The sequence below is a fragment of the Bactrocera neohumeralis genome, chromosome 2, assembly GCF_024586455.1.
Source record: "Bactrocera neohumeralis isolate Rockhampton chromosome 2, APGP_CSIRO_Bneo_wtdbg2-racon-allhic-juicebox.fasta_v2, whole genome shotgun sequence".
In the NCBI taxonomy this organism is placed as follows: Eukaryota; Metazoa; Arthropoda; class Insecta; order Diptera; family Tephritidae; genus Bactrocera; species Bactrocera neohumeralis.
This window is the reverse complement of record NC_065919.1, coordinates 9,018,628-9,032,872: the sequence shown is the minus strand read 5'-3', so window position 1 is coordinate 9,032,872 and position 14,245 is coordinate 9,018,628.

The window sequence follows — 14,245 nt, the reverse complement described above, 5'->3', positions numbered from 1 at the left end:
TCCAGGCTTTTACACGAATAAACGAGCGAATTTCAACATTGTAACAAAAGGTCCGCTTCATTAGATTTATGTAAGTATACGCGCAGACGACACACTTGTAGACATGTGTATTTATTTACAAGTATGAGCATCGCTCCTTTACTGTTAAATACAACATTTCAGGAATAGAAATTATTTTTGGTTGCCCTAAACATTTTTCATGCCTTAAAGGGGGTCTATTAAGTCTAATTTTAAATCGGAAAGTAAAAACAGAATTATTCAGAGTATCGATCATATTTTTTCATACATTTTGACCAATCTTCTGGCAATTTGTGGATACCATGCCAAACGGAAATGTTCGTCCTTTGAAACAAACCAATCAGACACCCAATTTTCGAATTCTGCGTAAGAATCGAAGTGCTGCTTAGCCAATGCGTGTCTCGTCGATGCAAAATCGAAAAAATGGTAATCGGAAGATGCCAAGTCTCGTGAATACGGCGGTATAGTAGCAGCTTACAGTCAAATTCGTTGATCCTAAACCGATTTTGCTTTGTGTGCAGGTGCTTTGTCGTGGAACAGAGTTACTTCGAGGTGTCCTCTGGTCTATTCTGGTCGTTATTCGATCAATGCATGGTTCAAATTGATTATTTATTATCTGTAGAGATTAGTATTAGCTGTTTCACCAGGTTTTAGAAGCTTATGATATACTACACTCTTCCGATCCCACCAAACACAGAGCAATGACTTCTTAACGAATCGATCTGTTTTAGCAGTCGATGTTGACGGTTGTCCCGGATTAACCTATGACTTTCTTCGTTTAGATACCTTAAAACATACATTATTTTCGTCTTTGAAATATGGAAAATTTTCAAAATATTTTTCACATTATCTTTTTGTTTTTCATTTTTTACATCAATGCATGGCACCATTTTCTCCCACTTTTGGATCTTCCACATAGCTTTCAAACGGTCCGAAATTGTTTGATGTGCAACATTTGACAAGGCTGCCATTCGCGTTTGACTCAAAGTATCATCCTCATTCAATATTGCTTGCAGTTCGGCATCTTCAAAAATGTTTAGTGTTTTTCCGAGGTCCTCAATTCTCACATCAGAATCATTACCTCTAAACCGTAGAAACCATTTTTTGCATGCTGCTTTTGATAGCACATAATCACAAGATGCCTAGAAACGCATTAGATGCGACTCTGCAGCACTCTTCTTCAAATGAAAACAAAATGTGAGTGCTTTCGCAAATCATCACTCTTTGGTGCAAAACTTGACATTTTCAACACAATGAAAAAAAATTATGTTGTGTGTTCAATGACTGTAAGGTTTGCTGAATATGTTTGACAGTTGTCATGCCAACCAAACAGAAAAAAATTCCGGCTCCTTCAGAACAAATTTAAGCTACCAACACATTTGTATCTTAACGCTCACTTCATATACCGGTCATACAGGAACAGCCTGGTATATAAATTTGTGATCAGAGTGATGAGTCATATCCGTATTTCAGTCGTATATCTCCATTGCTACCAATCACATTGTGTCATACCATATATCGCTCACTTCTGTTCTGGAAATTTCGATGTGAAAGATGCACCTCGTTCTAATCAACCCTTCATTGAAAAGTCGATGAAATTATGAGAAACATTAACTTTTAACATCACATAAGCAGCCACAACATCGCTAAAGAACTTAACATTCATCATCAAACGGTTTTGAATCATTTAAAAGAGGCTGGCTGCAAACAGAAGCTCAATGTTTGGGTACCACATAAATTCTCTGTGAAAAATTTAATGGACCGAATTAACATCTGAGATTCTTTGCTCAAACGAAATGAAATCGAACCATTTCTGAAGCGAATGGTAACAGGAGACCAAAACTGGATTAAATACCACTATAATATGCAAAAAAGATGGTGGTCTAAGCGTGGTGAAGCTCAACAAATGGTCGCAAAGCCAGGATTGACGCCTCGAGAGGTTATGTTAGTGTTTGTCAACCACTGATGAGATTGAAGCAAGCAACCGAAAAAATTGGCCAGAACTGATCAACAGAAAGGGCTTATTTTTTCATCAGGACAACGCTAGACCACATACATCTTTGATGACTCCGCAAAAACTGGGAGAGCTTAGTTGGGAAGTTTAGATGCATCCATCATATAGCACTGACCTTGTACCATCGGACTACGATTTGTTTCGGTCAATGCAAAACTCCCTTAATGGAGTAAAGTTGGCTTCAAGACAAGCCTGTGAAAATTACTTGTCGCAGTTTTTCGCTGAGAAACCAGAAAAGTTTTACACTGTTGGAATAATAATGCGGAAAAATTACAAAAAGTGGTCGACCAAAATATGGTTCATTAAAGTTTATTCTAAATATAAAAAAATAAGTTGAAGTTTGATAAGAAATACGAAAAGCTTTTTCGACTAACCTATATATGCGAAATAGTCCCTCAGGTTTTGAGATACCACTCAGTAATTTGGCGGCCTCTTTTTCTCACCAAGAAGTTTATCATTTGTCGAAACGTTCGATATTGGATCACTATAGCATGTAGTTGCCATCCTAACTGAACGATCGGAATAAAGGTCTTGTATGGATTTTCTTTTGACGAGCTATCTTCATGAAATTTTACATGGGTTTTTGCCTAAATCAATGAAGAAGAAGAAACGAAGAAATTGTTTGATGGCACCAATATAGCATATAGCTTTCAAACTATCCGAACAATCAGAATCAGGAAAACGCTTCCATTTGAAAAAAAGTTTTCACAATTTATGGTTCAAAGCAACGGTACAATCTCCGTAGAAATTGTTAAGATTTAATCACTTCAGCATATTAATCATATTTGTTTTTGTTTGTAGTAACCGAAATTAACGTGTATTCCTCTTTTTATTAATTTCGTTTTATACCAGCTCAGCGTCAACTATAATCACCACTGGTTCGCTTACTACAGTTTTCTTCAAGCGCAACAAATATTCTCTTCTATGTCAGCAATCCTATTACGCTTTCGTGTCAAATTCGTTCTCTTTTTCTGTTTTCATTTCTAATATTTACTTCCACTCTGCTCACAACTTTAACTTTCGCAAATATATGTTTGTGTTATTGCACTCAACATTGTGTGAAATTCTTACGAAATCCAAACGTTTGGCACTGATTGCGCCTCCCTGCCCTAACCAACAAACACAGAAAACTGTAAGACCTCCCACTGAGTCCGACGGACAAATTGCATGCTGCTTTTTCCACACACGTAAGCGATACGCCAAGCGGGGCAAACAATCACACAGCTTGCCAGCAACTCAGCAACAATTGTGGCGCCTTTTGTTCGAGCGAAAACTTTTCTAAGCTTCAACTCATATCTCACATGAAAGTCTGTGCCATTTGCCTTGCCCCGAAGTAAGGTAAGGTAGCAAAAGGCAGGTTGCTGACAGTGCCTCACGCACACGCAAACATTTTCCATTTTGTATACCACCTACATACATATGTATGTAAGACACGTGCTTGTGCGCACGACGTTCATGAGCAGCGCTTTCAACATGCCACAACAAAAGGTGAAATCGTTGGAAAAGTGGAAAAAGTGCACTGCTACCTGTGGATGATGATGCGGACACGAGAGGCGAGCGCGACGCCGCCATATGCATTTCAACAATATGTAATAAAAATGCACAAAGCGCATATGTGTGGGTGTATGTACGGATGTGTGGGGCCGAACAGAAAAAGACCGCCCAGCACTCGACCTAACGGTGTTGTAAAGTGCCCACTAAATATTTTCCATGCAATTACGCCCGCGCACAATGCACCTTCAGCAGGCGGCGCGCCACTCATAAAACGTTATACACACACACACACACACACACACGGACATGCACTTGCTGGTCAAATGTACAATTACACATGTATTATTTGAGTTCTAGTGCCCGTGTACATTTGTAATTTCAATTGAAATTTCAATAACAGCAATTGACTGTGGCCTTTTATTATTGTAATTCAAACATTTTGCGCTTCGCCGTGGCTGTTGTGTCTGTGCGGCTGCGGCAAATTACTAGTTTAGGCATGAGCGAACATTCGTGCACACGAATTTCGATTTAGGTTTCTAGTTTTTCCGCGACAGCAGTTAGTAATTTCACGGGAAGCGCATGGCGACTCAGCGATTCTCGCATTTCAACACACCCAGCACTCTCTCAGTGGCAACATAATCACAAATGAGGGGCGCGCAGTAGGCTAGCCCAAAGCGCAAGCGAATCCATAATGAAATGGCATGTAAAAGTTTTCAGTGTTTCGTATTGTACGGCAAAATATTGTTGGTCACAGCAGGTGTTGTCATTCCCATGCAAGCCCGTGCGGTCTTTCCGTTCCAAACGCTGTAAAATTGTCCAATAACAATAGTGATGTGTATAGTTTATGTATATACAAGCCTTTACATGGCTGAAACAATTTTGTGCTGTGGGATCGGAGTGTTGGCTTGAAATTATCGTCACTACTGACTTGTTTACATAGTGTCTATGGCAGCTCTCCTGGGTAGGCCTGCGTTAAGCGTGTAGAATGCAAAAATCATGCTCTACTACCTAAATACGTACAATAATTATCTAAATTGACTGTTACCGTACATAACTATAGATTCATTGAGCATAAATTTTATGCGTAAACGACAATAGAAAACAAATTTCGCAGTCCAAATAATTGTATTTACTCGACTAAATAGTTTTAATGAAATATGCTAAAAGTAATTAGAATTATGTGATTTTCAGTGGTGGCGTCGGTTAATAACTGACAAAGGCTGCTGACTCCTCAATGATAACACAAAGTACGGCAACATGTTGATATACATAGTTTAAAACCTTAATAATCATATGAAACAGAGAAACATGCCAAGTAAATATAACCTTTCCTTGAGAAGAATAATAATGAAAAATGAAAACCATTAATTTCCGGTTACACGGCAAACTAGAATTGCAATCTGGCACTCAATTTTATCGTATTTAACATTTTTGATGGTACTCGTATTTGGCAACACGTTTTGACATTTTATCGAGCATTATTTTTGGTATTAGTATTTTTTTTTTTACAGCAAATTAAAATATTCATTTTGACCAAAAAACTTTAATTAAACCGCGAACATTTTCGAGCGATTACTTTTTACAACTTTCGATATGGATTAACTATTAAGAGTGATGAACTTAATTCATGTTTGACGATGCCGTTCCATTAAGGACTAGTATTTATCGATGGTGTGGAGAATTTAATCTAGGTCGTAAGTTACTCCAAAACGAACTTCGTGAAGTTCGTTCAAAATCAGTTGTTCCGGAAACTATTGATGCTGTGCGCAAACTAATAAAAGCTAGATCGTCAAGTGACCTATCGCGTGATTGAAACAACTAAGGGCATTAGTGAGACTAGCATATATTCAAGATTGCATGAAAATTTCAATCACTCAAGAAACGCCTCGTGACAATTACTCGAAAGAAATGTTAAAAAATACTATAGCCGTGCCTCGAAACACGCCCTTGACAACACGATAGCTGATAAATCGTGGATTTACGCGTATGAGCCCGATAGTATACAGCAGGCGACCGTAAGCGTGTTTCAAGATGGCCCGAATCCAACAAAAGTTGTTAGCGCATGAAATCCTTCAAAGCAAACGGTTGCCTGTATTGCAAAAAAACTGAACTGGTCGCAACCCTACCATTAAAACAACTCAGAGTAGTAAACTTTGAATAATACACAACCAGTTTTGTGCCAATCGTCCTTCAAGAAATCAGAAAAACTACCCGCGGAATAAGGATTGCTCTTCAACACAACAAGCTCTCACACATTGACTGGAACTCCTGCATTTTTGATTTAATGAGTCATCCATCGTATAGTCCTGACTTGGTACCGAAAGACTACCGTATGTAAAAAATAAACTAAAAGGAAAGGGTCTCTCGACACCTGAAGAGGCGGTTGATGCAATTAAGGGAAGATATCTCTTCAAATGAAAAGTTTTTCAATTCATTCCGATAGGGTGGAATATTTCAAATCGACAGACTGACAGAGGAATCCATTCAGCTCGTCACGCTCTTCATTTGCATTTATACTTTATAGGGTCTCTGACGTTTCCTTTTGGGTGTTACAAACATCGTGGCAAACTATATACCCTGTTCAGTATATAAAAAGACAACAGCCGGGACGTTCCTTAGTTGACTTTCACATTTATTTCCCTTTTTGCGCTGTACCTCTTCTTTGGCAGTCAGTGTATTCCGTTATAGGTTTCCGATAAGTACATATTAATGTTTGCCGTTGTCCCTGCAGTCGTAAGGGTAGTTATCAAGGTGTCAATTTTTGTTGTTGTTGTAGTTGTTTGCATTCATATTTGGTCTACCGAAGTCATCCCGAAAAAGTCCGGTATGTATAGAGAAAGCATTTGTTACCTCTGACCTCGCCCGGATATCGAAGGGAACTGTTCGTGAACAACTACTCATTTACCCGGGTTGATATTGGTACAGATATCTTTACATCATCAACAAAACGGGGTTGGCGTAAAACCGAGGACTTCTTCATCCATTCCCTTATTGTTTGAATTGTGAGATATCCCTCTTAGTTAGTAAAAAGAATGTACATCCATTACCATTACCTATCTCCCGATCAACGCTGAAGGAGAGGAATGAATTTATTAATGTGAACCTTATTTCAGTGTTGGTGTTCGCCATCGACCGAAAGGTCGAAAGGTCTGGGCTAAAAGACGGCTTAGGCAAAACTTCCATGAGTGTATAAATGGTTTTTAACCGGTCTTTCAACGTCTTTTCTCCATAATATAAAGCATCCATTTTCCATCACTAGTCACAATTTGCTGCAAAAACCGACCACTTTTTGTAGCGCTCAAACAGCATTTCAGACTTGCGAAATCATCTTTCACCGGATTTTGGCTTCAATTCATAAGGCACTCAATTTACTTGCTGAGTGACTTTCGGGGACTCTGCGAGCGCTCCTCCTTTGTTCAGCAACTATCTTTATCGAGTAATGCTTTCAGATCCTTAACCTTAAACTTTTTTGGTCGCTCTGGTGCTTCTTCGACTTCCAAGTCAAAATCATCATTTTTAAAATCAAACCATTTTTGAAAAAAAAAAATAGAAAATCTTAACCATATTCTTTTCCCAGAATGCAACCATATAAAAGCAATGAAGAATAACTCCCCGTAAAATGACTTTGCAAGGCACAATGTGAAAATATTTTACAGAAGAAAAATTATTCTTGCTGACATATACTAAAAAAGATTTACAGGAGCAGTAACTTTCCAATCCTGATTCGGAATATTGGAACAATGACATATCAATCAAATTACGCCATCTCTTGGCAAACCGCACAAATATAGTTATGGACCCAATATATGCATTGACCCATTATGTGTAAGTATACCTTAATCAAAATTCTGCCATTAAATAAATTACATTTCGTTTCAGCACTAGTTGGAAGCTCTGAATTCGCGCTTAATTACAAATTTTGGTTAGCTTATAAAATAGTTTCAGCATGTTACCGCTTCTCTGTTTTTCCTGCCTGTTCCACATGATTACACTCTTCCGGCTAATAACTTACCGTCACTACTTTCAATTTTAAATGTAATTATAAATATATATTTTTTTTGTTTCTATAATTTCAACAACATTGCAACCCTTCCAGCAAGTCATTTATCATTTTCAGAAATCTACCCAGCGCATGCTTCTACATTTATGGAGCTAATCCAAGGTGGCGACAAGCAGTGTGTGCACACAAATACTGAATCGTTAGCATGAAAAACATAAAATATTTTGTATTGAAGTCGCATGAAGTCGCAAGGTCACGGTATGCGAGATCAGGGCCGCTGGAGAGTACGACAAGATGAGCAAGGTAAATTAAATGCCAACCCTTTTTAATGTATTTCAACTAATTAGTTATGTACGAATACATACAGCATACCCAAGAGGGTTGTGGAGCGGTCCCACACAGAGTGGCAACAAAAGAAGCTGACTGAGTCAAATTTTATTGCTCGTGGCGCCGCAGAAATAATATATCAAAATTTGTAACTAGCATGAAGTATGAAAAAGTTGGTACATTACAAATGTACAAGTACGGTAGTCAAAACCAGCGACGGTGTCAGTTACACTGCACAGGTGAGCTGGTGAAACAATGCAGCGTGATGAAACAAAAAGCTCAACAAATTTTTGGCAGAAGTGAAAGCCATCGTGATAAGCTAAATAACGACGAATGAAAATGAAAAGCATTTCAAAATCTGCTTTTTGTTGGTTTCTAAGCTGTGCTATTCAGAAATACTTCCCACCGAACTACTACTTTGTTTATGGCTATAGAGCGTAAGACAAGCACTAGAAAGCAACACGCGTGTGCAAATAAATAGAATATAGCGCAAACTATAAGAAAATTGTGCAGAATTCAACACAAAAATCGGAAGAATAGTTGCCATTGAGCGTGCATTCAGTAGGAAATTTGCTAAAGCTTTGTTGTTGCCTTACAGTGGCAACAAGAAGTGCGACTTTTTCAAGTGTTTTCATCCGTTTTGAGTGCAATTCTTTCGAAAGTACTGTACGTCCCTATATTTGTGTGTATATAAGTACGCTTTGTCTACGCACACATACATATATATAGAATTTCCACAAAATTCACTTCACACAAATTGCTGAAGCGCCTTTCGACGCCCCTCCCTATCACTTAACGTCAATACAGTTTAAAGTGCTAATCCTGATTAATCATTTCGACAGCTGGGTTGTGATTTTAATAAACTTTCGCCAGTTAATTTATGGTTATCGCCTAATGCTCGCAAACAAAATGCTGCAGCATGAAAGGCAAAATTTCTTGCCTTCATGCAGAAAATTTTATTTTACTTCCATTGGCTGAAGAATGAAATTTTAGAGCGTGTTTAACAACGAGTAAGTCTTTTCACGAATTTTTAGTTGAAATATGCTTAAATCTTTAGTTTTTGGTATTCATAAAGCTTTAAGCTTAATTATGTACATTTTACGGTTTTCAGTGAATTATGTATATTTGCTTTAAAGCAGGCGAATGTCATATACATAATAATTATTTATTATTCTCACCTTACTTGCATTTAGAGGTAAATGGCTAAAAAATGTATATGCTTTTTGACTTTGATATGCTTGGCAATTTGATACTATTGTAGACAACAAGTTCCTGTTAAGTTAAAAAATTGACTAGAAAAAATAGGCGTTTCATTACTGAAGTGCTGACGTTATGCGCCGTTTTTCTGTCCACAAGCGAGAATTCTTTTCGCTCCATGTTTGAATGTTTTATTTTAATATCAATTAACGTCATCAAGTAGTTTTTTAACACCTTAAGCAAGTAAATATTTAAATATAGATACTTAATTTGGGTTATTATAGACAAATATGCATGCATTTGTTGTAAATTACTGTAAATTGTATTACGTGAACATTTTTTCTCTCTCCCAAAAGTCATATAACTCAGAATGGTAAAATTCAATATAAAAGTTTTCATACTGCTTTAATAAAAATAGCATTAATAGCATTGATGGCAGTTAACAAATCGTGGAGACACGCAGAAATGTCCTATGTTGATGTCGCCATAGCTTCGCAAATCGATAGTTAGTACTCAACTCTCTCATTGCCGCAAACGGCGAACTCTGACTTAAGACTTACGAATAAAAATGTATTACCAAAATAATGGCGTCACTTCAATTCAGTCGAGATACTCGTAGTAACCCACCCGAGTGTATAACTCGATCAGCCATTGAACGGTTGCGCACCACTTTTGCTCTAGTGGATAATGCGCATTCTCAGAGGCGCCGTACAGTGGGCACCGATGACGATATTGATGCTGAAAAGCAAAGTATCGAAAAAGACCCGAATAAGTTCCTTTGAGATCGAACGCAGCACTTGGAGCTATGCTCGATTACTTTATGGTAGATTTTGAAGACGGATCTTAGTTTTCAGACTTAAAAGATCCAACTCGTGCAAAAATTGAAACCGCACTATCATCAGGCGCGTTGCACGTTCGTTGAATGAGCCCAATCACGATTTCATAAGAAAATTTTGTTCAGCGATGAAGCTCACTTTTTATTGGAATGAGTACGTTTCTAAATTGTTGCATTTGGTGTGATGATAGTTTTCAAGCCATTGTTGAGACACCGTTACGTTCTCTATCGCAGAGGAAAAAACTTTGAGGTTATGTAGGGTCGCTGATCAACGCAGATATTACGAGACAACTGACGCTTTAAAAGAGAATATTCGGCACGTTCTTGCTGACATACCGCCCAATTGCTGCAAAAAATCGCAGAAAATTGGATAACTAGGTTGTAATTTATTCAAGTCAATTGCGTTAGTCACTTACCCGAAATCATTTTTAAAACATAAAGGCAATAATAAATAAACGTAAATTCTTGGTCAAAGCATTATATACTTTTTTGACCCTACAACCGGAGGTCGATTCGGATCGAGAAGACAAAACTTCGCATGTTGCCACTATCATTTGCGAGGTCTCGCCAGTGGTACATACCAAGGCCAGACACGTCGATTAGTGCCTTGGATGCCAGGTCACCCTTGCTTCCTTTATCCATCCAAGGGTCTCGAAGAAGCTTTTGAGAGCTTAACCAGCGCATTCGTTGGCTTAACTACAACTATATCACCATAGAGCTCATGCAGTTCGTAGTTCCATCTTCTTCTTTATTCATCGCTTCAAAGCTTTTGCGGAGAACAGTTCTCTCGAATTATCCAATTTTCATCTGAATTCGTCATCGACCGTTTTTCAGCGCCTTATAAAAGAATGGGAATAATTGACAAGAGTTACTCTGCGTTTGTTTTCCAGGAATCGATTATTGGCTTTATTTTTTTTATTCCGAGCAGTTCTTAACTTTTTCAAGTGTTTCAACTGACAACAGTGACGTAGTTCTTTAAACGCGAGTAGTCCTTGTGTGTGGCTTTCAGGTATTTTGCCTTGCCATCGTTAACCACAAGACCAATATTTTTCGCTTCTTTTTCGACTAGAAAAGGCTGCAATGATGGCTCTGTTGTTAAAAGCTACGATGTGAATATCATCTGCGTCCCTCAGTCGCATTGCAGTGCTACTGAGGCTCTTACTATCGCTTCGTATCACTTCTTCCAGTGTTACATTGAAAAAAAAATCGGAGAAAGCCTTGTCTAATATCGAATGGTTCCGAGAGATCCTGCCTGATTTTGAAGCAACTGATGCTTGCTCAACGTCATTCTGCATAACCGCTCATATAATTTTTATTATTATTATAAGCCTTTTATTTCTTCTTGAAAGCCACATGCCTAAAACAAACACCCTTTACATTACCCTGATCCGCTGATCCAAACGAAACACGAGCCGCAGATCAACCGCGACTAGTAAAGTGGTGGCGAAGTGATACAATGCGCATTCGAGCGATTCACCTTTTATTTTCCGTATTCACCGTGGCAAAGCGCACAACAAAGGTCGCTGTGACACTGGCAAATAAATACGCTTGATGCGCTTTCTTGGCAATTGCTTCCATTCCCATGCTGCAGTGCTGTTTATAGCCACTAACCGCGAGTGCAACAATTGAGTCAATAAATATTTATTTGTTTCTCTGGACGTGCTGTTGGCAATGAAATTGGTGAAACTGCATTCGCCTTCGTTTATACGTTGCAGTTTCACCGTACTGCATGAGACAATTTTTAATAATAAGTTAATCAATATTTACCACATAATTTATACTTATTAATTTCCAATAATATTGTTAATTTTCTTTGGAATTTCCTTCATAATTTAACCATGGAATGCAGCTGCATTCTTTGATAATAAAAACTCAGGTCACCATACCTCATTTCAATAATTCGTTATAATTAATTATCTTTGCAATTCAAATGTCGGTTGACATAATTCGAATACTTTCTACTCATTGGATTATGTAAAACCATAATATTTTCATTACACATTTTTTCAAAGTTATAGCAACAGTCGTTCCCTCTTCTTTTCGCAAGGTGGGGTCAATTCAAGATACCAAGTGCCGTCTTTATCTACCTGATCTCTCCAACGGAGTGAAGGTCTTCCTCTTCCTCTGCTCCACCGGTGGGTACTGAATCGAAAACCTAAAAAGCTGGAGAGTTCACTTCCATCCGGACAACTTGACCTAACCAACGCCGCCGCTGTACACTCTTATTGAGTATTGTATCTTCTCTTTTGAGCTCTGCAGTTCTCCAGCAATGGATTGAAGAAGTTACACGATAGGGAGTAGCCTAGTCTGATATCTCGTTTGGTATCGAGCGACTCGTTGAGATCTTTCCCGATCCTGACGGCGCTTCTTACGTAGCGCAATGTCAGCTTACACAGTCGCCGCATCTTTTCGTAGAAATTTCGAGCACTACTTCTGTCGGCCAGCTTCTCAAACTCTTCATACTTACGCACCTTTCTTTTCTCTTTTTTTTTTGTTGATGGCATATGCGTCTCGCTTCCCTCTTTGACTTTCCGTATATATTCCACCCGATCGTGTTGTGGTCGATCGCAACATTGCGAGGTGGGTTGTCCGCTATCGCTGTCGGTTGACAGCGTAGCTTTTCGATGTCGTACCTTCCTTGTGTTTGTTGACCGACATGCTTTTCTATAGAGAGGCAGGCGGGTCTGCTCGCTACAAGAAAACAGTGGTCCGAGTCGATGTTAAGTCCTCCAGGACCCCGAATTTGCATTGCTTTATGTGGCCGCTCTATGTAAATGTCACAAGGACCAACTCATCTCCGTTCCTGTCCCGTCCATCGAATTTCTTGGACGGCGCTGATGTCATCCTTTACTTTTGCGAAGATATCAACTGCCTGAGCAACGGCACCTTCCCAATTTAGGGACCGGACATTCCAAGTGCATGCCCGTAAATCATAGTCCTTATTACGTTTTCTGTGGTCGTTTTCTTTCCATGCTGCTTTTTCATTGGGAGTGATTTCTACGTGACTGGTTCCAAACCCAGCACAGAACCTCGCTAGCTGAGTACTTTTATACACATTTACATAATATTTCACTTATTTCAATACCGACGACCGTTCGTAGCCGCAGATCAGACGCTTCAATTAGACTACAGCAAACACTTAAACCGAATATGTCGGAGTGTCTCTGTTGAATCTTCCTCCCTTTTAGCCTTCACCCCAGGTTCCACACATCTTACAGAAGGATTACTCACGTTTTCAGGGTACGCGACGTGTACGCAGGAATGGAAATTGGGTATAGGCCTGCGACGGTAAATGCTTACAACTAGTGTAATTACTAAATACGTAGCTGGCCTTTAATACTTCAAAGAACATAGCAGAATAGTAAAATTAAATAACCATTTGTTTGACAGGTGACTTTCAAGAAGTCACTACGACAATGCAAGCTCTCAGACCTTTGAGCACTAAAAACATCGATTTCATAAGTCAACCACCGTATAGTCTTGATTTGGTACGGAATGATTTCCTTCTTGTAATTCCCATATAAACCAAAAAGTCCATGTTTATCGACACCTGATGAGACAGTTGATGCCTTCACAAAGCATATTTTGGTGATACCTCAAGCATAGTGGCAAAAGTGATTCGACAGTTGGTAGAAACGCATGCAAAAGTGTGTAATCGTAAAATGTAAAATGCTACCCTCGTATATACGCACATTCGCGGAACTCATTATCAATGTATCTGTAGGTGCCTGTGCCCATGCGACCTCATCGCTTCACACCTCATTCGCTCGCTTTCGCTGTCATAAAATTTCATCCAACTTTTTGGTGATGACCGCAAATTGCAACAATCGATTTTCGATTTTATCGTTGCGGTTTCACTGCCATGCGACGGTCGTGGCATGGCCATTTTGCATTTTAAGTTGCTGAAAGTTGCACGAACGGCGGAAACCGTTATGCTGCGTAATTGAGCTGGTGGCGCTTACAGTCAGACCCACCCGCAGCCAACACGGACATGCATATAGACATGTATACAAATGACGACATACACACTTACATTAACCTTCTCTCTCTCTCTCTTCCGCACACACACGCGCGCATCATGTGTGAATTTCATACTTTTGCCGTTGCCGTAGTTTCCTGTGCGAATGGTTCGGCTTGCCGTTTACACGAAGTGCTGCGGTTTGTTGTGCTGTAGTGGCATTGAGACACTGTGGGTTGTGGTCGCTATCGATGTTGCTGCCGCACTGTTGCTACTAACTTGTCGGTTGCCCATTCTCTTTCGCTGCTTGAATGGTTCTCAACGCATTGTTTATATTTTCACCGCAAAATTGTTGCATTGCCGCGAATAAAATTTGCTATTTATGATAAAATCTGCAACTCG